The sequence below is a fragment of the Protopterus annectens genome, chromosome 3.part1, assembly GCF_019279795.1.
Source record: "Protopterus annectens isolate FY-2018-M chromosome 3.part1, PAN1.0, whole genome shotgun sequence".
In the NCBI taxonomy this organism is placed as follows: Eukaryota; Metazoa; Chordata; order Ceratodontiformes; family Protopteridae; genus Protopterus; species Protopterus annectens.
In genome coordinates, this window is record NC_056732.1 from 1,875,273,477 (window position 1) to 1,875,295,261 (window position 21,785).

Below are 21,785 nucleotides of genomic sequence, written 5' to 3' on the forward strand. Positions count from 1 at the left end.
TTACCCTGCCCATGCTAACTAGCCTGTGATGTGGGTTACACATTACCCTGCCCATGCTAACTAGCCTGTGATGTGGGGTTACGTATTACCCTGTCCATGCTAACTAGCCTGTGATGTGGGGTTACACATTACCCCGCCCATGCTAACTAGCCTGTGATGTGGGGTTACGTATTACCCTGTCCATGCTAACTAGCCTGTGATGTGGAGTTACACATTACCCTGCCCATGCTAACTAGCCTGTGATGTGGAGTTACACATCACCCTGCCCATGCTAACTAGCCTGTGATGTGGGGTTACACATTACCCTGCCCATGCTAACTAGCCTGTGATGCGGGGTTACGTATTACCCTACCCATGCTAACTAGCCTGTGATGTGGGGTTACGTATTTCCCTGCCCATGCTAACTAGCCTGTGATGTGGGTTACACATTACCCTGCCCATGCTAACTAGCCTGTGATGTGGAGTTACACATCACCCTGCCCATGCTAACTAGCCTGTGATGTGGGGTTACACATCACCCTGCCCATGCTAACTAGCTGTGATGTGGGGTTACACATTACCCTGCCCATGCTAACTAGCCTGTGATGTGGGGTTACGTATTACCCTGGCCATGCTAACTAGCCTGTGATGTGGGGTTACACATTACCCTGCCCATGCTAACTAGCCTGTGATGTGGGGTTACGTATTACCCTGCCCATGCTAACTAGCCTGTGATGTGGGTTACACATTACCCTGCCCATGCTAACTAGCCTGTGATGTGGGGTTACACATTACCCTGCCCATGCTAACTAGCCTGTGATGTGGGGTTACACATTACCCTGCCCATGCTAACTAGCCTGTGATGCGGGGTTATGTATTACCCTACCCATGCTAACTAGCCTGTGATGTGGGGTTACACATCACCCTGCCCATGCTAACTAGCCTGTGATGTGGGGTTACACATTACCCTGCCCATGCTAACTAGCCTGTGATGTGGGGTTACGTATTACCCTGTCCATGCTAACTAGCCTGTGATGTGGGGTTACACATTACCCTGCCCATGCTAACTAGCCTGTGATGTGGGGTTACGTATTACCCTGCCCATGCTAACTAGCCTGTGATGTGGGTTACACATTACCCTGCCCATGCTAACTAGCCTGTGATGTGGGGTTACACATTACCCTGCCCATGCTAACTAGCCTGTGATGTGGGGTTACACATTACCCTGCCCATGCTAACTAGCCTGTGATGTGTGGTTACACACTACCTTGCCCATGCTAACTAGCCTGTGATGCGGGGTTATGTATTACCCTACCCATGCTAACTAGCCTGTGATGTGGGGTTACACATCACCCTGCCCATGCTAACTAGCCTGTGATGTGGGGTTACACATTACCCTATCCATGCTAACTAGCCTGTGATGTGGGTTACACATTGCCATTCCCATGCTAACTAGCCTGTGATGTGGGTTACACATTGCCATTCCCATGCTAACTAGCCTGTGATGTGGGGTTACACATCACCCTGCCCATGCTAACTAGCCTGTGATGTGGGGTTACACATTACCCTGCCCATGCTAACTAGCCTGTGATGTGGGGTTACACATTACCCTACCCATGCTAACTAGCCTGTGATGTGGGGTTACACATTACCCTACCCATGCTAACTAGCCTGTGATGTGGGTTACACATTACCCTGCCCATGCTAACTAGCCTGTGATGTGGGTTACATATTACCCTGCCCATGCTAACTAGCCTGTGATGTGTGTTGCACATCACCATTCCCATGCTAACTAGCCAGTGATATGGGGTTACACATTACCCTGCCCATGCTAACTAGCCTGTGATGTGGGGTTACACATCACCCTGTCCATGCTAACTAGCCTGTGATGTGGAGTTACACATCACCCTGCCCATGCTAACTAGCCTGTGATGCGGGGTTATGTATTACCCTACCCATGCTAACTAGCCTGTGATGTGGGGTTACACATCACCCTGTCCATGCTAACTAGCCTGTGATGTGGGGTTACACATTACCCTGCCCATGCTAACTGGCCTGTGATGTGGGGTTACGTATTACCCTGCCCATGCTAACTAGCCTGTGATGTGGGGTTACACATTACCCTGCCCATGCTAACTAGCCTGTGATGTGGGGTTACGTATTACCCTGTCCATGCTAACTAGCCTGTGATGTGGGTTACACATCACCCTGCCCATGCTAACTAGCCTGTGATGTGGGGTTACACATCACCCTGCCCATGCTAACTAGCCTGTGATGTGGGGTTACGTATTACCCTGCCCATGCTAACTGGCCTGTGATGTGGAGTTACACATTACCCTGCCCATGCTAACTAGCCTGTGATGTGGGTTACACATCACCCTGCCCATGCTAACTAGCCTGTGATGTGGGGTTACACATCACCCTGCCCATGCTAACTAGCCTGTGATGTGGGGTTACGTATTACCCTGCCCATGCTAACTAGCCTGTGATGTGGGGTTACGTATTACCCTGCCCATGCTAACTAGCCTGTGATGTGGGTTACACATTACCCTGCCCATGCTAACTAGCCTGTGATGTGGGGTTACACATTACCCTGCCCATGCTAACTAGCCTGTGATGTGGGGTTACACATTACCCTGCCCATGCTAACTAGCCTGTGATGTGGGTTACACATTACCCTGCCCATGCTAACTAGCCTGTGATGTGGGGTTACACATTACCCTGCCCATGCTAACTAGCCTGTGATGTGGGGTTACACATTACCCTGCCCATGCTAACTAGCCTGTGATGTGGGGTTACACATTACCCTGCCCATGCTAACTAGCCTGTGATGTGGGGTTACACATTATCTCGCCCATGCTAACTAGCCTGTGATGTGGGGTTACGTATTACCCTACCCATGCTAACTAGCCTGTGATGTGGGGTTACGTATTTCCCTGCCCATGCTAACTAGCCTGTGATGTGGGGTTACACATTACCCTGTCCATGCTAACTAGCCTGTGATGTGGAGTTACACATCACCCTGCCCATGCTAACTAGCCTGTGATGTGGGGTTACACATTACCCTGCCCATGCTAACTAGCCTGTGATGCGGGGTTATGTATTACCCTACCCATGCTAACTAGCCTGTGATGTGGGGTTACATACTACCCTGCCCATGCTAACTAGCCTGTGATGTGGGGTTACACATCACCCTGCCCATGCTAACTAGCCTGTGATGTGGGGTTACACATCACCCTGCCCATGCTAACTAGCCTGTGATGTGGGGTTACACATCACCCTGCCCATGCTAACTAGCCTGTGATGTGGGGTTACACATCACCCTGCCCATGCTAACTAGCCTGTGATGTGGGGTTACACATTACCTTGCCCATGCTAACTAGCCTGTGATGTGGGGTTACACATTACCCTGCCCATGCTAACTAGCCTGTGATGTGGGGTTACACATTACCCTGCCCATGCTAACTAGCCTGTGATGTGGGGTTACGTATTAGTATGCCCATGCTAACTAGCCTGTGATGTGGGGTTACGTATTACCCTGCCCATGCTAACTAGCCTGTGATGTGGGGTTACGTATTACCCTGCCCATGCTAACTAGCCTGTGATGTGGAGTTACACATTACCCTGCCCATGCTAACTAGCCTGTGATGTGGGGTTACACATTATCCCGCCCATGCTAACTAGCCTGTGATGTGGGGTTGCACACTACCTTGCCCATGCTAACTAGCCTGTGATGTGGGGTTACACATTATCCCGCCCATGCTAACTAGCCTGTGATGTGGGGTTACACATTATCCCGCCCATGCTAACTAGCCTGTGATGTGGGGTTACACATTATCCCGCCCATGCTAACTAGCCTGTGATGTGGGGTTGCACACTACCTTGCCCATGCTAACTAGCCTGTGATGTGGGGTTACACATTATCCCGCCCATGCTAACTAGCCTGTGATGTGGGGTTGCACACTACCTTGCCCATGCTAACTAGCCTGTGATGTGGGTTTGGGGGGGGGGGTTGTTTCAGTACATACTTTTGAAAGCTCTGAGTTTGACCTTTAAACCTGGAGCATGATCTTTAGAGTCCCTCATCTGCTGCTTCAGATTGTGTTTTGCCCCTCCTTTTTTTTTTTTTGCTTCTCTCCACGTTGCTACCGGATGCCCCCCATCCCCACACTTTCCTTGTTTGGCTCTTTCATTACACAGGGTGGGAGCCAGGCATCCTCTGGCTATGTGATATCTTTATCACCTATTTTTTCCTGTTTGGGTTGCCTAATCAGCACATCTGTTCCCCAACCATGAGAGTTACCTAAAATCTGGGTCTCCGTCATGTCCCTTGGCTGTTCACTGAGCTCCATTGCTTGTGCTTTCCATGCACTTTGACTTCTATGGCTAATGCATTAGATTACTTTATCTGTACAGAAATATTATAAAACTAGGTGACAAAAATGCAAAAGATGACACATTTTACTGTCATTGTCCTCATTGCAGTGATAAAAGTGAACAGTGTATAATAAAGCACGGATCTTTAAAAGAGAGTTCCAAAAAGTCTGTCCTCAGGTAGTATAAAATCATATGCATATACTGAATGCATTGTTTCCTGACCGACTGGTGACCTGGGCCAGGAACTGATCAGATTTACTCAGATGCTGATAAAAATTGAGATGGCAAAGTCTACATTACCCTTGCCCATGCTAACGGGCCTGTGATGTGGGGTTACACATTACCCCTGCCCTACTATTATGCTTCTGGGCAGAAGTTTATCTGAATTTCTTGGTTCTTCTTGTTTGTCTCACATGCAGCATTTTTACAAAACTTGCCTATATACCATTCACAAACCAGTTGCATTTATGGAATTAGGTTAAATTTTTAAATATCTAAAAGAAGTATTTAATCTACACAGCCTGGGGTGCATCAGTCTCTAAAATTACCAATATATGGCATCCAAGTTGCAACATCATGGTCAGATATTATTATTGTTAAGGGGGATAGCAGGATCTAAGTATGGGAGGTACCTCATTTTGGAATTGTGGTTTGATTAAGTATTGATGTATATTTTGCTAATATGCTAATGTAAACTCTTTTTTTTTGTCAGGTAGATGACTGCTGAGAGACTTGAAGCCCAAGACTGCACATACACCATATGGTAAGGTTTGCATATTTCAAGTCTTGATTGACATATTAGTAAAGAGATAAGCAGTGTCTTTACAGATACAGAGACGGAGTTGTACCACAGAGTGGCAATCTTACAAAAGCTATTAGGTTTTTGTATAACTGTATTTCTCGCTGTCAGTAACAAATATGATGTAATTTTTATATTCTAAGCCATTATTATCAATGCTCAAAGTGTAATATTATTAATTATATCAGTTTCACAAAAGTAACGTTAAAAGAGCAATCTTGTGAAAAATAAATGTGTAGTGTAGCTTAGGTGGCAGAAGGCAGACTGAAATAAAGTTTCATTCAAAGAAATACGTCTGGAGGCAAAATGTTTCAAAGCAGTTTTCTGTAGGAGTGGTGCTGAAGCCATAGACTCCTACATCCCCCACTTAGTATAATCAACTCTAATATCATTTCTCATTGAGGTGAGAGAGGAAAAACTTTCTGCCTTTGGAGAGCATTTTTTCCACCTGAAACCACAATTCAGGTGGTTTCTCATCTGTTAATTAGGCCAGCTCTCAGAGCATATTACAAAACTATAGATCTCAGTGTAACACATTTCTTATTTTACTACAGATGTGTCCTGCACTGCTGAAATTACTCTTTTCATGATGTTAGTTTTAATAATGATAAATTGTACCCATTTTTGATCATGACCATAAATATTTGTCTGTGTTTGCGAATAATTTTAACACATTTTCTGTAAATGTGTTCTACAGCTGTTGTTCCCTATTCATTTTAAGTTTTAACCCTTAAAAAAACATCTCCCGTTTTACATGTGTAGGTACAATATTAGTACATTACAAGCTCCAGATATGTAGAGTCTTCAGATTTATATTGTATGTTTTTCCTTTTGGTTTTACATTCGTTATATATAAGCAGAAACCTATAGCTCCTTCCTTGAGTATCAGACCCGCCTGCTCATTAGAGCAGCTAAGCCTGCATTGTAATGTTTAAAATGAAAAGTAGAACCATTTGTTCTGCTGGCTCGTACAGATATGCCAGCACTTTTCAGTACAATTTCCCTTTGCAGTTTAATAATTTAAAGTGAAAACTCAAGAGGGCACTTTAAGTTATTGAAATTACATTTGTGAATAGTACTCAAAGTACAGAGATATCACTCACATGAAATGCAGAAAAATGTGTTCAGGCTTGGGCTGCCAATACCAGTATGGTGTGTGTGTGTGTGTGTGTGTGTGTGTGTGTGTGTGTGTGTGTGTGTATGTGTGTGTGTGTGTGTGTGTGTGTGTGTGTGTGTGTGTGTGTGTGTGTGTATGTGTGGGTGGGGGGGGGTGAAGTTTTAGGAACGGCTCCATTTATTGTAGAGATAAGATTCGTCACAGAGAATTCATATACACAAGTGGGATATTTTATGTGATCATCTGGATTTGAATAATTGTTATGCATGCCACCCAGGCTAATTACACCATCAATGACACCCCTAAGAACTGACCCAGTAGTCAGGGATCTGGGAATGTATGTAGACAGTAATCTGGCATTTGACCAACATGTGGCCAAGGTAATAAGAAAATCATTCCATGTTGCTCAATTTATAAATAAGGGCATGCCATCCAGATCCAGGGAAGTCATGTACCACTTTATATGGGCCTTATCAGACCCATCATTCAGTATAATGCTCCCTTTGATAAGTACCTAACCAGATATATGCAATTGTTGGAATGCCTGAAAAGGTTCCTTACAAGGAGAATCCAGAGTATAAACACATTGTTCTGTATGGATTGCCTTAAAGCCCTGCATCTGAATCCTAAAGGTTACTGAGAAGCAATCTATGCCTGGCATACAAGGTATTCTTGGATCCAGCTCTGATGGACTTTTTGCACATCTGCAAGATGAACAGCATCAGAACCGTTAGATCCAAGGATTTAAATTTTGCTTGTGACATAAATAAGACATGTTGGTGAGACAGATGTGTGTCTTGGAGTATCCCCATGCTCTGGAACAGGCTCCCCATCCATGTGAAGCAGAGTCCATCTGTTATGATGGGAAACTGGACATTTACCATGTCTGTGATAGAAGCAGACAGTAATATCCAGAGTGACACCCCCCCCGACATAACTTCTAGAAACTTCCTAACATATTCCCCTCCTAATAAACACTATATGATACATGGGGACAGTTGGGTTTAGGCTTATAAATCCTATGGTGGTCATTAGCTCAGTATCTGTCACTGAACCTGAGTGTGTTTTGTTTGTGTGCATGTGCAGGTAGGTATGTATGTAAGGTTTGTAGCAGGTAATAGCAGAATTTCCAAAAACTAAAGCCGGATCAGTTTGTAATACAGATAATTACAAGCTGCTAACAGTCCTTCAGACCTGTAATACAGCTGTCTCCTTCATATTATATTTATATTCATGTTATATTTATATTCATGTTATATTTGTATTCATGTTATATTTATATTCATATTATATTTATATTTATTATGCCCAGTATTATGCCCAGTATATATACCCGCGGTGGTGGTGCTGCGGTAGCATTGTCGCCTCACAGTAAGATGCTGTCCGGTTCGATTCTCAGCTAGAGCGTCTTCTGCGTGGAGACATGCGTGAATGGGCATACCTTCATCGAAGGTTGTGCATCAGGTCTGGCAAGCCGGTACGTAAAAATCAACTGCCAATCATTAGCAGACCGGAGTTCCGCTTTGGCGACCCCTAACCGGGAAAAGCCGAAAGACACAAAAATGCCCAGTATATGCCCAGGATTAGGAATAAGTATATTAGAAGGTCAGCCCAGGTTGGAAGGTTTGGAGACAAAGCCAGAGAGGCAAGATTATGTTGGTTTGGACATGTGCTGAGGAGGGATTGGGAAAAAGATGTTAAGGATGAAGCTACCAGAAAACAGGAAAAGAGGAAGGCCTAAGATAAGGTTTGTGGATGTGGTGAGAGAGGACATGCAGGTGGTTGGTGTGACAGAGCAAGATGCAGAGGACAGGAAGAAATGGAAACAGATGATCCACTGTGGTGACCCCTAATGGGAGCAGCCGAAAGAAGATGATGATGCCCAGTATAATCATGAAGCTGCTTCCTAAATGTATCCAATGAGTTAGATTCCCTAACCCACAATGGAAGCTCAGTCCACAACCTCAAAACACATTGAGTATATATCGGTTTTCTGACAGTTCTATTTTTATATAGTTTAAATATGGTTCCTCTGAATCATATTCCATGATATTGTTCTTTCAAATTTAAACCTAAATTAGCCCTCAGAATTTGCATCGATAACCGGCATGCTTATGTGAAACTAATGTAATGTACTAATGTTCTCTATTCAGCTAATGTAATGTACTAATGTTAAATATTCAGGTAATGTAATGTACTAATGTTCAATATTCAGGTAATGTAATGTACTAATGTTCAATATTCAGGTAATGTAATGTACAAATGTTCAATATTCAGGTAATGTAATGTACTAATGTTCAATATTCAGGTAATGAAATGTACTAATGTTCAATATTCAGGTAATGTACTGCACTAATGTTTAATATTCAGGTAATGTAATGTACTAATGTTTAATATTCAGGTAATATAATGTACTAATGTTTAATATTCAGGTAATGTAATGTACTAATGTTCAATATTCAGGTAATGTAATGTACTAATGTTCAATATTCAGGTAATGTAATGTACTAATGTTCAATATTCAGGTAATGTAATGTACTAATGTTTAATATTCAGGTAATGTAATGTACTAATGTTCAATATTCAGGTAATGTAATGTACTAATGTTCAATATTCAGGTAATGTAATGTACTAATGTTCAATATTCAGGTAATGTAATGTACTAATGTTCAATATTCAGGTAATGTAATGTACTAATGTTTAATATTCAGGTAATGTAATGTACTAATGTTCAATATTCAGGTAATGTAATGTACTAATGTTCAATATTCAGGTAATGTAATGTACTAATGTTCAATATTCAGGTAATGTAATGTACAAATGTACAATATTCAGGTAATGTAATGTACTAATGTTCAATATTCAGGTAATGTAATATACTAATGTTCAATATTCAGGTAATGTAATGTACTAATGTTCAATATTCAGGTAATGTAATGTACTAATGTTCAATATTCAGGTAATGTAATGTACTAATGTTCAATATTCAGGTAATGTAATGTACTAATGTTTAATATTCAGGTAATGTAATGTACTAATGTTCAATATTCAGGTAATGTAATGTACTAATGTTCAATATTCAGGTAATGTAATGTACTAATGTTCAATATTCAGGTAATGTAATGTACTAATGTTCAATATTCAGGTAATGTAATGTACTAATGTTCAATATTCAGGTAATGTAATGTACTAATGTTCAATATTCAGGTAATGTAATGTACTAATGTTCAATATTCAGGTAATGTAATGTACTAATGTTCAATATTCAGGTAATGTAATATACAACTGTTCAATATTCAGATAATGTAATGTACTAATGTTCAATATTCAGGTAATATAATGTACTAATGTTCAATATTCAGGTAATGTAATGTACTAATGTTCAATATTCAGGTAATGTAATGTACTAATGTTTAATATTCAGGTAATGTAATGTACTAATGTTCAATATTCAGGTAATGTAATGTACAACTGTTCAATATTCAGGTAATGTAATGTACTAATGCTCAATATTCAGATAATGTAATGTACTAATGTTCAATATTCAGGTAATGTAATGTACTAATGTTCAATATTCAGGTAATGTAATGTACTAATGTTCAATATTCAGGTAATGTAATGTACTAATGCTCAATATTCAGATAATGTAATGTACTAATGTTCAATATTCAGGTAATGTAATGTACTAATGTTCAATATTCAGGTAATGTAATGTACTAATGTTTAATATTCAGGTAATGTAATGTACTAATGTTCAATATTCAGGTAATGTAATGTACTAATGTTCAATATTCAGGTAATGTAATGTACTAATGTTCAATATTCAGGTAATGTAATGTACTAATATTTAATATTCAGGTAATGTAATGTACTAATGTTCAATATTCAGGTAATGTAATGTACTAATGTTCAATATTCAGGTAATGTAATGTACTAATGTGCAATATTCAGGTAATGTAATGTACTAATGTTCAATATTCAGGTAATGTAATGTACTAATGTTCAATATTCAGGTAATGTAATGTACTAATGTTCAATATTCAGGTAATGTAATGTACTAATGTTCAATATTCAGGTAATGTAATGTACTAATGTTCAATATTCAGGTAATGTAATGTACTAATGTTCAATATTCAGGTAATGTAATGTACTAATGTTCAATATTCAGGTAATGTAATGTACTAATGTTCAATATTCAGGTAATGTAATGTACTAATGTTCAATATTCAGGTAATGTAATGTACTAATGTTCAATATTCAGGTAATGTAATGTACTAATGTTCAATATTCAGGTAATGTAATGTACTAATGTTCAATATTCAGGTAATGTAATGTACTAATGTTCAATATTCAGGTAATGTAATGTACTAATGTTCAATATTCAGGTAATGTAATGTACTAATGTTCAATATTCAGGTAATGTAATGTACTAATGTTCAATATTCAGGTAATGTAATGTACTAATGTTCAATATTCAGGTAATGTAATGTACTAATGTTCAATATTCAGGTAATGTAATGTACTAATGTTCAATATTCAGGTAATGTAATGTACTAATGTTCAATATTCAGGTAATGTAATGTACTAATGTTCAATATTCAGGTAATGTAATGTACTAATGTTCAATATTCAGGTAATGTAATGTACAAATGTTCAATATTCAGGTAATGTAATGTACTAATGTTCAATATTCAGGTAATGTAATGTACTAATGTTCAATATTCAGGTAATGTAATGTACTAATGTTCAATATTCAGGTAATGTAATGTACAAATGTTCAATATTCAGGTAATGTAATGTACTAATGTTCAATATTCAGGTAATGTAATGTACTAATGTTCAATATTCAGGTAATGTAATGTACAAATGTTCAATATTCAGGTAATGTAATGTACAACTGTTCAATATTCAGGTAATGTAATGTACTAATGTTCAATATTCAGGTAATGTAATGTACTAATGTTCAATATTCAGGTAATGTAATGTACAAATGTTCAATATTCAGGTAATGTAATGTACTAATGTTCAATATTCAGGTAATGTAATGTACTAATGTTCAATATTCAGGTAATGTAATGTACTAATGTTCAATATTCAGGTAATGTAATGTACTAATGTTCAATATTCAGGTAATGTAATGTACTAATGTTCAATATTCAGGTAATGTAATGTACTAATGTTCAATATTCAGGTAATGTAATGTACTAATGTTCAATATTCAGGTAATGTAATGTACAACTGTTCAATATTCAGGTAATGTAATGTACTAATGTTCAATATTCAGGTAATGTAATGTACTAATGTTCAATATTCAGGTAATGTAATGTACTAATGTTCAATATTCAGGTAATGTAATGTACTAATGTTCAATATTCAGGTAATGTAATGTACTAATGTTCAATATTCAGGTAATGTAATGTACTAATGTTCAATATTCAGGTAATGTAATGTACTAATGTTCAATATTCAGGTAATGTAATGTACTAATGTTCAATATTCAGGTAATGTAATGTACTAATGTTCAATATTCAGGTAATGTAATGTACTAATGTTCAATATTCAGGTAATGTAATGTACTAATGTTCAATATTCAGGTAATGTAATGTACTAATGTTCAATATTCAGGTAATGTACTGTACTAATGTTCAATATTCAGGTAATGTACTAATGTTCCTTATTCAGGTAATGTAATGTACTAATGTTCAATATTCAGGTAATGTAATGTACTAATGTTCAATATTCAGGTAATGTAATGTACTAATGTTCAATATTCAGGTAATGTACTGTACTAATGTTCAATATTCAGGTAATGTAATGTACTAATGTTCAATATTCAGGTAATGTAATGTACTAATGTTCAATATTCAGGTAATGTAATGTACTAATGTGCAATATTCATGTAATGTAATGTACTAATGTTCAATATTCAGGTAATGTAATGTACTAATGTTCAATATTCAGGTAATGTAATGTACTAATGTTCAATATTCAGGTAATGTAATGTACAAATGTTCAATATTCAGGTAATGTAATGTACTAATGTTCAATATTCAGGTAATGTAATGTACTAATGTTCAATATTCAGGTAATGTAATGTACTAATGTTCAATATTCAGGTAATGTAATGTACTAATGTTCAATATTCAGGTAATGTAATGTACTAATGTTCAATATTCAGGTAATGTAATGTACTAATGTTCAATATTCAGGTAATGTAATGTACTAATGTTCAATATTCAGGTAATGTAATGTACTAATGTTCAATATTCAGGTAATGTAATGTACTAATGTTCAATATTCAGGTAATGTAATGTACTAATGTTCAATATTCAGGTAATGTAATGTACTAATGTTCAATATTCAGGTAATGTAATGTACTAATGTTCAATATTCAGGTAATGTAATGTACTAATGTTCAATATTCAGGTAATGTAATGTACTAATGTTCAATATTCAGGTAATGTAATGTACTAATGTTCAATATTCAGGTAATGTAATGTACTAATGTTCAATATTCAGGTAATGTAATGTACTAATGTTCAATATTCAGGTAATGTAATGTACTAATGTTCAATATTCAGGTAATGTAATGTACTAATGTTCAATATTCAGGTAATGTACTGTACGAATGTTCAATATTCAGGTAATGTAATGTACTAATGTTCAATATTCAGGTAATGTAATGTACTAATGTTCAATATTCAGGTAATGTAATGTACTAATGTTCAATATTCAGGTAATGTAATGTACTAATGTTCAATATTCAGGTAATGTAATATACTAATGTTTAATATTCAGGTAATGTAATGTACTAATGTTCAATATTCAGGTAATGTAATGTACTAATGTTCAATATTCAGGTAATGTAATGTACTAATGTTCAATATTCAGGTAATGTAATGTACAAATGTTTAATATTCAGGTAATGTAATGTACTAATGTTCAATATTCAGGTAATGTAATGTACTAATGTTTAATATTCAGGTAATGTAATGTACTAATGTTCAATATTCAGGTAATGTAATGTACTAATGTTCAATATTCAGGTAATGTAATGTACTAATGTTCAATATTCAGGTAATGTAATGTACTACTGTTCAATATTCAGGTAATGTAATGTACTAATGCTCAATATTCAGATAATGTAATGTACTAATGTTCAATATTCAGGTAATGTAATGTACTAATGTTCAATATTCAGGTAATGTAATGTACTAATGTTCAATATTCAGGTAATGTAATGTACTAATGTTTAATATTCAGGTAATGTAATGTACTAATGTTCAATATTCAGGTAATGTAATGTACTAATGTTCAATATTCAGGTAATGTAATGTACTAATGTTCAATATTCAGGTAATGTAATGTACTAATGTTCAATATTCATGTAATGTAATGTACTAATGTTCAATATTCAGGTAATGTAATGTACTAATGTTCAATATTCAGGTAATGTAATGTACTAATGTTCAATATTCAGGTAATGTAATGTACTAATGTTCAATATTCAGGTAATGTGATGTACTAATGTTCAATATTCAGGTAATGTACTGTACTAATGTTCAATATTCAGGTAATGTAATGTACTAATGTCTAATATTCAGGTAATATAATGTACTAATGTTCAATATTCAGGTAATGTACTGTACTAATGTTCAATATTCAGGTAATGTAATGTACTAATGTTCAATATTCAGGTAATGTAATGTACTACTGTTCAATATTCAGGTAATGTAATGTACTAATGTTCAATATTCAGGTAATGTAATGTACTAATGTTCAATATTCAGGTAATGTAATGTACTAATGTTCAATATTCAGGTAATGTAATGTACTAATGTTCAATATTCAGGTAATGTAATGTACTAATGTTCAATATTCAGGTAATGTAATGTACTAATGTTCAATATTCAGGTAATGTAATGTACTAATGTTCAATATTCAGGTAATGTAATGTACTAATGTTCAATATTCAGGTAATGTAATGTACTAATGTTCAATATTCAGGTAATGTAATGTACTAATGTTCAATATTCAGGTAATGTAATGTACTAATGTTCAATATTCAGGTAATGTAATGTACTAATGTTCAATATTCAGGTAATGTAATGTACTAATGTTCAATATTCAGGTAATGTAATGTACTAATGTTCAATATTCAGGTAATGTAATGTACTAATGTTCAATATTCAGGTAATGTAATGTACTAATGTTCAATATTCAGGTAATGTAATGTACTAATGTTCAATATTCAGGTAATGTAATGTACTAATGTTCAATATTCAGGTAATGTAATGTACTAATGTTCAATATTCAGGTAATGTAATGTACTAATGTTCAATATTCAGGTAATGTAATGTACTAATGTTCAATATTCAGGTAATGTAATGTACTAATGTTTAATATTCAGGTAATATAATGTACTAATGTTCAATATTCAGGTAATGTAATGTACTAATGTTCAATATTCAGGTAATGTAATGTACTAATGTTCAATATTCAGGTAATGTAATGTACTAATGTTTAATATTCAGGTAATGTAATGTACTAATGTTCAATATTCAGGTAATGTAATGTACTAATGTTCAATATTCAGGTAATGTAATGTACTAATGTTCAATATTCAGGTAATGTAATGTACTAATGTTCAATATTCAGGTAATGTAATGTACTAATGTTCAATATTCAGGTAATGTAATGTACTAATGTTCAATATTCAGGTAATGTAATGTACTAATGTTCAATATTCAGGTAATGTAATGTACAAATGTTCAATATTCAGGTAATGTAATGTACTAATGTTCAATATTCAGGTAATGTAATGTACTAATGTTCAATATTCAGGTAATGTAATGTACTAATGTTCAATATTCAGGTAATGTAATGTACTAATGTTCAATATTCAGGTAATGTAATGTACTAATGTTCAATATTCAGGTAATGTAATGTACTAATGTTCAATATTCAGGTAATGTAATGTACTAATGTTCAATATTCAGGTAATGTACTGTACTAATGTTCAATATTCAGGTAATGTAATGTACTAATGTTCAATATTCAGGTAATGTAATGTACTAATGTTCAATATTCAGGTAATGTAATGTACTAATGTTCAATATTCAGGTAATGTAATGTACTAATGTTCAATATTCAGGTAATGTAATGTACTAATGTTCAATATTCAGGTAATGTAATGTACTAATGTTCAATATTCAGGTAATGTAATGTACTAATGTTCAATATTCAGGTAATGTAATGTACTAATGTTCAATATTCAGGTAATGTAATGTACTAATGTTCAATATTCAGGTAATGTAATGTACTAATGTTCAATATTCAGGTAATGTAATGTACTAATGTTCAATATTCAGGTAATGTAATGTACTAATGTTCAATATTCAGGTAATGTAATGTACTAATGTTCAATATTCAGGTAATGTAATGTACTAATGTTCAATATTCAGGTAATGTAATGTACTAATGTTCAATATTCAGGTAATGTAATGTACTAATGTTCAATATTCAGGTAATGTAATGTACTAATGTTCAATATTCAGGTAATGTAATGTACTAATGTTCAATATTCAGGTAATGTAATGTACTAATGTTCAATATTCAGGTAATGTAATGTACTAATGTTCAATATTCAGGTAATGTAATGTACTAATGTTCAATATTCAGGTAATGTAATGTACTAATGTTTAATATTCAGGTAATGTAATGTACTAATGTTCAATATTCAGGTAATATAATGTACTAATGTTCAATATTCAGGTAATGTAATGTACTAATGTTCAATATCCAGGTAATATAATGTACTAATGTTCAATATTCAGGTAATGTGATGTACTAATGTCCAATATCCAGGTAATGTAATGTACTAATGTTCAATATTCAGGTAATGTAATGTACTAATGTTCAATATTCAGGTAATGTAATGTACTAATGTTCAATATTCAGGTAATGTAATGTACTAATGTTCAATATTCAGGTAATGTAATGTACTAATGTTCAATATTCAGGTAATGTAATGTACTAATGTTCAATATTCAGGTAATGTAATGTACTAATGTTCAATATTCAGGTAATGTAATGTACAACTGTTCAATATTCAGGTAATGTAATGTACTAATGTTTAATATTCAGGTAATGTAATGTACTAATGTTCAATATTCAGGTAATGTAATGTACTAATGTTCAATATTCAGGTAATGTAATGTACTAATGTTCAATATTCAGGTAATGTAATGTACTAATGTTCAATATTCAGGTAATGTAATGTACTAATGTTCAATATTCAGGTAATGTAATGTACTAATGTTCAATATTCAGGTAATGTAATGTACTAATGTTCAATATTCAGGTAATGTAATGTACTAATGTTCAATATTCAGGTAATGTAATGTACTAATGTTCAATATTCAGGTAATGTAATGTACTAATGTTCAATATTCAGGTAATGTAATGTACAAATGTTCAATATTCAGGTAATGTAATGTACTAATGTTCAATATTCAGGTAATGTAATGTACTAATGTTCAATATTCAGGTAATGTAATGTACTAATGTTCAATATTCAGGTAATGTAATGTACTAATGTTCAATATTCAGGTAATGTAATGTACTAATGTTCAATATTCAGGTAATGTAATGTACTAATGTTCAATATTCAGGTAATGTACTGTACTAATGTTCAATATTCAGGTAATGTAATGTACTAATGTTCAATATTCAGGTAATGTAATGTACTAATGTTCAATATTCAGGTAATGTAATGTACTAATGTTCAATATTCAGGTAATGTAATGTACTAATGTTCAATATTCAGGTAATGTAATGTACTAATGTTCAATATTCAGGTAATGTAATGTACTAATGTTCAATATTCAGGTAATGTAATGTACTAATGTTCAATATTCAGGTAATGTAATGTACAAATGTTCAATATTCAGGTAATGTAATGTACTAATGTTCAATATTCAGGTAATGTACTGTACTAATGTTCAATATTCAGGTAATGTAATGTACTAATGTTCAATATTCAGGTAATGTAATGTACTAATGTTCAATATTCAGGTAATGTAATGTACTAATGTTCAATATTCAGGTAATGTAATGTACTAATGTTCAATATTCAGGTAATGTAATGTACTAATGTTCAATATTCAGGTAATGTAATGTACTAATGTTCAATATTCAGGTAATGTAATGTACTAATGTTCAATATTCAGGTAATGTAATGTACTAATGTTCAATATTCAGGTAATGTAATGTACTAATGTTCAATATTCAGGTAATGTAATGTACTAATGTTCAATATTCAGGTAATGTAATGTACTAATGTTCAATATTCAGGTAATGTAATGTACTAATGTTCAATATTCAGGTAATGTAATGTACTAATGTTCAATATTCAGGTAATGTAATGTACTAATGTTCAATATTCAGGTAATGTAATGTACTAATGTTCAATATTCAGGTAATGTAATGTACTAATGTTCAATATTCAGGTAATGTAATGTACTAATGTTCAATATTCAGGTAATGTAATGTACTAATGTTCAATATTCAGGTAATGTAATGTACTAATGTTCAATATTCAGGTAATGTAATGTACTAATGTTCAATATTCAGGTAATGTAATGTACTAATGTTCAATATTCAGGTAATGTAATGTACTAATGTTCAATATTCAGGTAATGTAATGTACTAATGTTCAATATTCAGGTAATGTAATGTACTAATGTTCAATATTCAGGTAATGTAATGTACTAATGTTCAATATTCAGGTAATGTAATGTACTAATGTTCAATATTCAGGTAATGTAATGTACTAATGTTCAATATTCAGGTAATGTAATGTACTAATGTTCAATATTCAGGTAATGTAATGTACTAATGTTCAATATTCAGGTAATGTAATGTACTAATGTTCAATATTCAGGTAATGTAATGTACTAATGTTCAATATTCAGGTAATGTAATGTACTAATGTTCAATATTCAGGTAATGTAATGTACTAATGTTCAATATTCAGGTAATGTAATGTACTAATGTTCAATATTCAGGTAATGTAATGTACTAATGTTCAATATTCAGGTAATGTAATGTACTAATGTTCAATATTCAGGTAATGTAATGTACTAATGTTCAATATTCAGGTAATGTAATGTACTAATGTTCAATATTCAGGTAATGTAATGTACTAATGTTCAATATTCAGGTAATGTAATGTACTAATGTTCAATATTCAGGTAATGTAATGTACTAATGTTCAATATTCAGGTAATGTAATGTACTAATGTTCAATATTCAGGTAATGTAATGTACTAATGTTCAATATTCAGGTAATGTAATGTACTAATGTTCAATATTCAGGTAATGTAATGTACTAATGTTCAATATTCAGGTAATGTAATGTACTAATGTTCAATATTCAGGTAATGTAATGTACTAATGTTCAATATTCAGGTAATGTAATGTACTAATGTTCAATATTCAGGTAATGTAATGTACTAATGTTCAATATTCAGGTAATGTAATGTACTAATGTTCAATATTCAGGTAATGTAATGTACTAATGTTCAATATTCAGGTAATGTAATGTACTAATGTTCAATATTCAGGTAATGTAATGTACTAATGTTCAATATTCAGGTAATGTAATGTACTAATGTTCAATATTCAGGTAATGTAATGTACTAATGTTCAATATTCAGGTAATGTAATGTACTAATGTTCAATATTCAGGTAATGTAATGTACTAATGTTCAATATTCAGGTAATGTAATGTACTAATGTTCAATATTCAGGTAATGTAATGTACTAATGTTCAATATTCAGGTAATGTAATGTACTAATGTTCAATATTCAGGTAATGTAATGTACTAATGTTCAATATTCAGGTAATGTAATGTACTAATGTTCAATATTCAGGTAATGTAATGTACTAATGTTCAATATTCAGGTAATGTAATGTACTAATGTTCAATATTCAGGTAATGTAATGTACTAATGTTCAATATTCAGGTAATGTAATGTACTAATGTTCAATATTCAGGTAATGTAATGTACTAATGTTCAATATTCAGGTAATGTAATGTACTAATGTTCAATATTCAGGTAATGTAATGTACTAATGTTCAATATTCAGGTAATGTAATGTACTAATGTTCAATATTCAGGTAATGTAATGTACAAATGTTCAATATTCAGGTAATGTAATGTACTAATGTTCAATATTCAGGTAATGTAATGTACTAATGTTCAATATTCAGGTAATGTAATGTACTAATGTTCAATATTCAGGTAATGTAATGTACTAATGTTCAATATTCAGGTAATGTAATGTACTAATGTTCAATATTCAGGTAATGTAATGTACTAATGTTTAATATTCAGGTAATGTAATGTACTAATGTTCAATATTCAGGTAATGTAATGTACAACTGTTCAATATTCAGGTAATGTAATGTACTAATGTTCAATATTCAGGTAATGTAATGTACAAATGTTCAATATTCAGGTAATGTAATGTACTAATGTTCAATATTCAGGTAATGTAATGTACTAATGTTCAATATTCAGGTAATGTAATGTACTAATGTTTAATATTCAGGTAATGTAATGTACTAATGTTCAATATTCAGGTAATGTAATGTACTAATGTTCAATATTCAGGTAATGTAATGTACTAATGTTTAATATTCAGGTAATGTAATGTACTAATGTTTAATATTCAGGTAATGTAATGTACTAATGTTCAATATTCAGGTAATGTAATGTACTAATGTTTAATATTCAGGTAATGTAATGTACTAATGTTCAATATTCAGGTAATGTAATGTACTAATGTTCAATATTCAGGTAATGTACTGTACTAATGTTCAATATTCAGGTAATGTAATGTACTAATGTTCAATATTCAGGTAATGTACTGTACTAATGTTCAATATTCAGGTAATGTAATGTACTAATGTTCAATATTCAGGTAATGTAATGTACAAATGTTTAATATTCAGGTAATGTACTGTACTAATGTTCAATATTCAGGTAATGTACTGTACTAATGTTCAATATTCAGGTAATGTAATGTACTAATGTTCAATATTCAGGTAATGTAATGTACTAATGTTCAATATTCAGGTAATGTACTGTACTAATGTTCAATATTCAGGTAATGTAATGTACTAATGTTTAATATTCAGGTAATGTAATGTACTAATGTTTAATATTCAGGTAATGTAATGTACTAATGTTCAATATTCAGGTAATGTAATGTACTAATGTTCAATATTCAGGTAATGTAATGTACAAATGTTTAATATTCAGGTAATGTAATGTACTAATGTTCAATATTCAGGTAATGTAATGTACAAATGTTTAATATTCAGGTAATGTAATGTACTAATGTTCAATATTCAGGTAATGTACTGTACTAATGTTCCTTATTCAGGTAATGTAATGTACAAATGTTCAATATTCAGGTAATGTAATGTACAAATGTTCAATATTCAGGTAATGTAATGTACTAATGTTCAATATTCAGGTAATGTAATGTACTAATGTTCAATATTCAGGTAATGTAATGTACTAATGTTCAATATTCCGGTAATGTAATGTACTAATGTTCCTTATTCAGGTAATGTAATGTACAAATGTTCAATATTCAGGTAATGTAATGTACTAATGTTCAATATTCAGGTAATGTAATGTACTAATGTTCAATATTCAGGTAATATAATGTACTAACGTTCAATATTCAGGTAATGTAATGTACTAATGTTTAATATTCAGGTAATGTAATGTACTAATGTTCAATATTCAGGTAATGTAATGTACAAATGTTCAATATTCATTATATTATTATATTCATATATTAATGTAATGTACTACTATAGCAATAACCCATGCCTGGGTGTGGGTAATGCTGGATTTACCCACGTTTGGTGTGGTTCGGTCATGAGGGTGAAGCCCGAGTGGCCAAACAAAGACAACTGTGGGTAAATCCAGCATTACCCACACCCAGAAGTGGGTTATTGCTATTATAGAATGACATTATTTATGAAAAAAAATAATTACTTTTTTTAAATAGTGGCATTGTATAATGCCTCCTTGCTGCCCTTCTGCAGCTGTCTGGTATTCTGCGGCAGTTCTGATGTACTGTGCATGCATATGCTTACGCAGTACATCAGAGCTGTGGGCAAAAGCAATGGAGAAAGCAAGATCTCCGTTGCTTTTTACAAACTGTCTCACTATGTTAAAGGAGTTTAACATAGCGAGACAGTTTGAAAGCAGAAAGCAAGATCTCCGTTGCTTTTTACAAAGTGTCTCGCTATGTTAATGGAGTTTAACATAGAGAGACAGCTTTTAAAAAAGCAACAGAGAATTTCCTTTGCTTTTTTTAAAGCTGTTTCGCTATGTTAAACTCGTTTAGCATAGTGAGACAGTGTGTAAAAAGCAACGGAGATCTTGCATTCTCCATTGCTTTAAAAAAAGAGTTATACTAATGGA

At 33.4% G+C, this 21,785-nt stretch overlaps 1 protein-coding gene across 6 annotated transcripts in view; it reads left to right on the plus strand.

The window, feature by feature from the left end:
• PITPNM2 (phosphatidylinositol transfer protein membrane associated 2) overlaps window positions 1-21,785 on the plus strand; it is a 3,395,372-nt gene that overhangs the window by 892,340 nt on the left and 2,481,247 nt on the right. For all 6 annotated transcript variants that reach the window (XM_044067911.1, XM_044067913.1, XM_044067916.1 and 3 more), the window contains one exon: window positions 5,069-5,119. The gene's annotated coding sequence lies outside the window, so the exon portion shown is untranslated. The remainder of the gene's footprint in view (window positions 1-5,068; window positions 5,120-21,785) is intronic.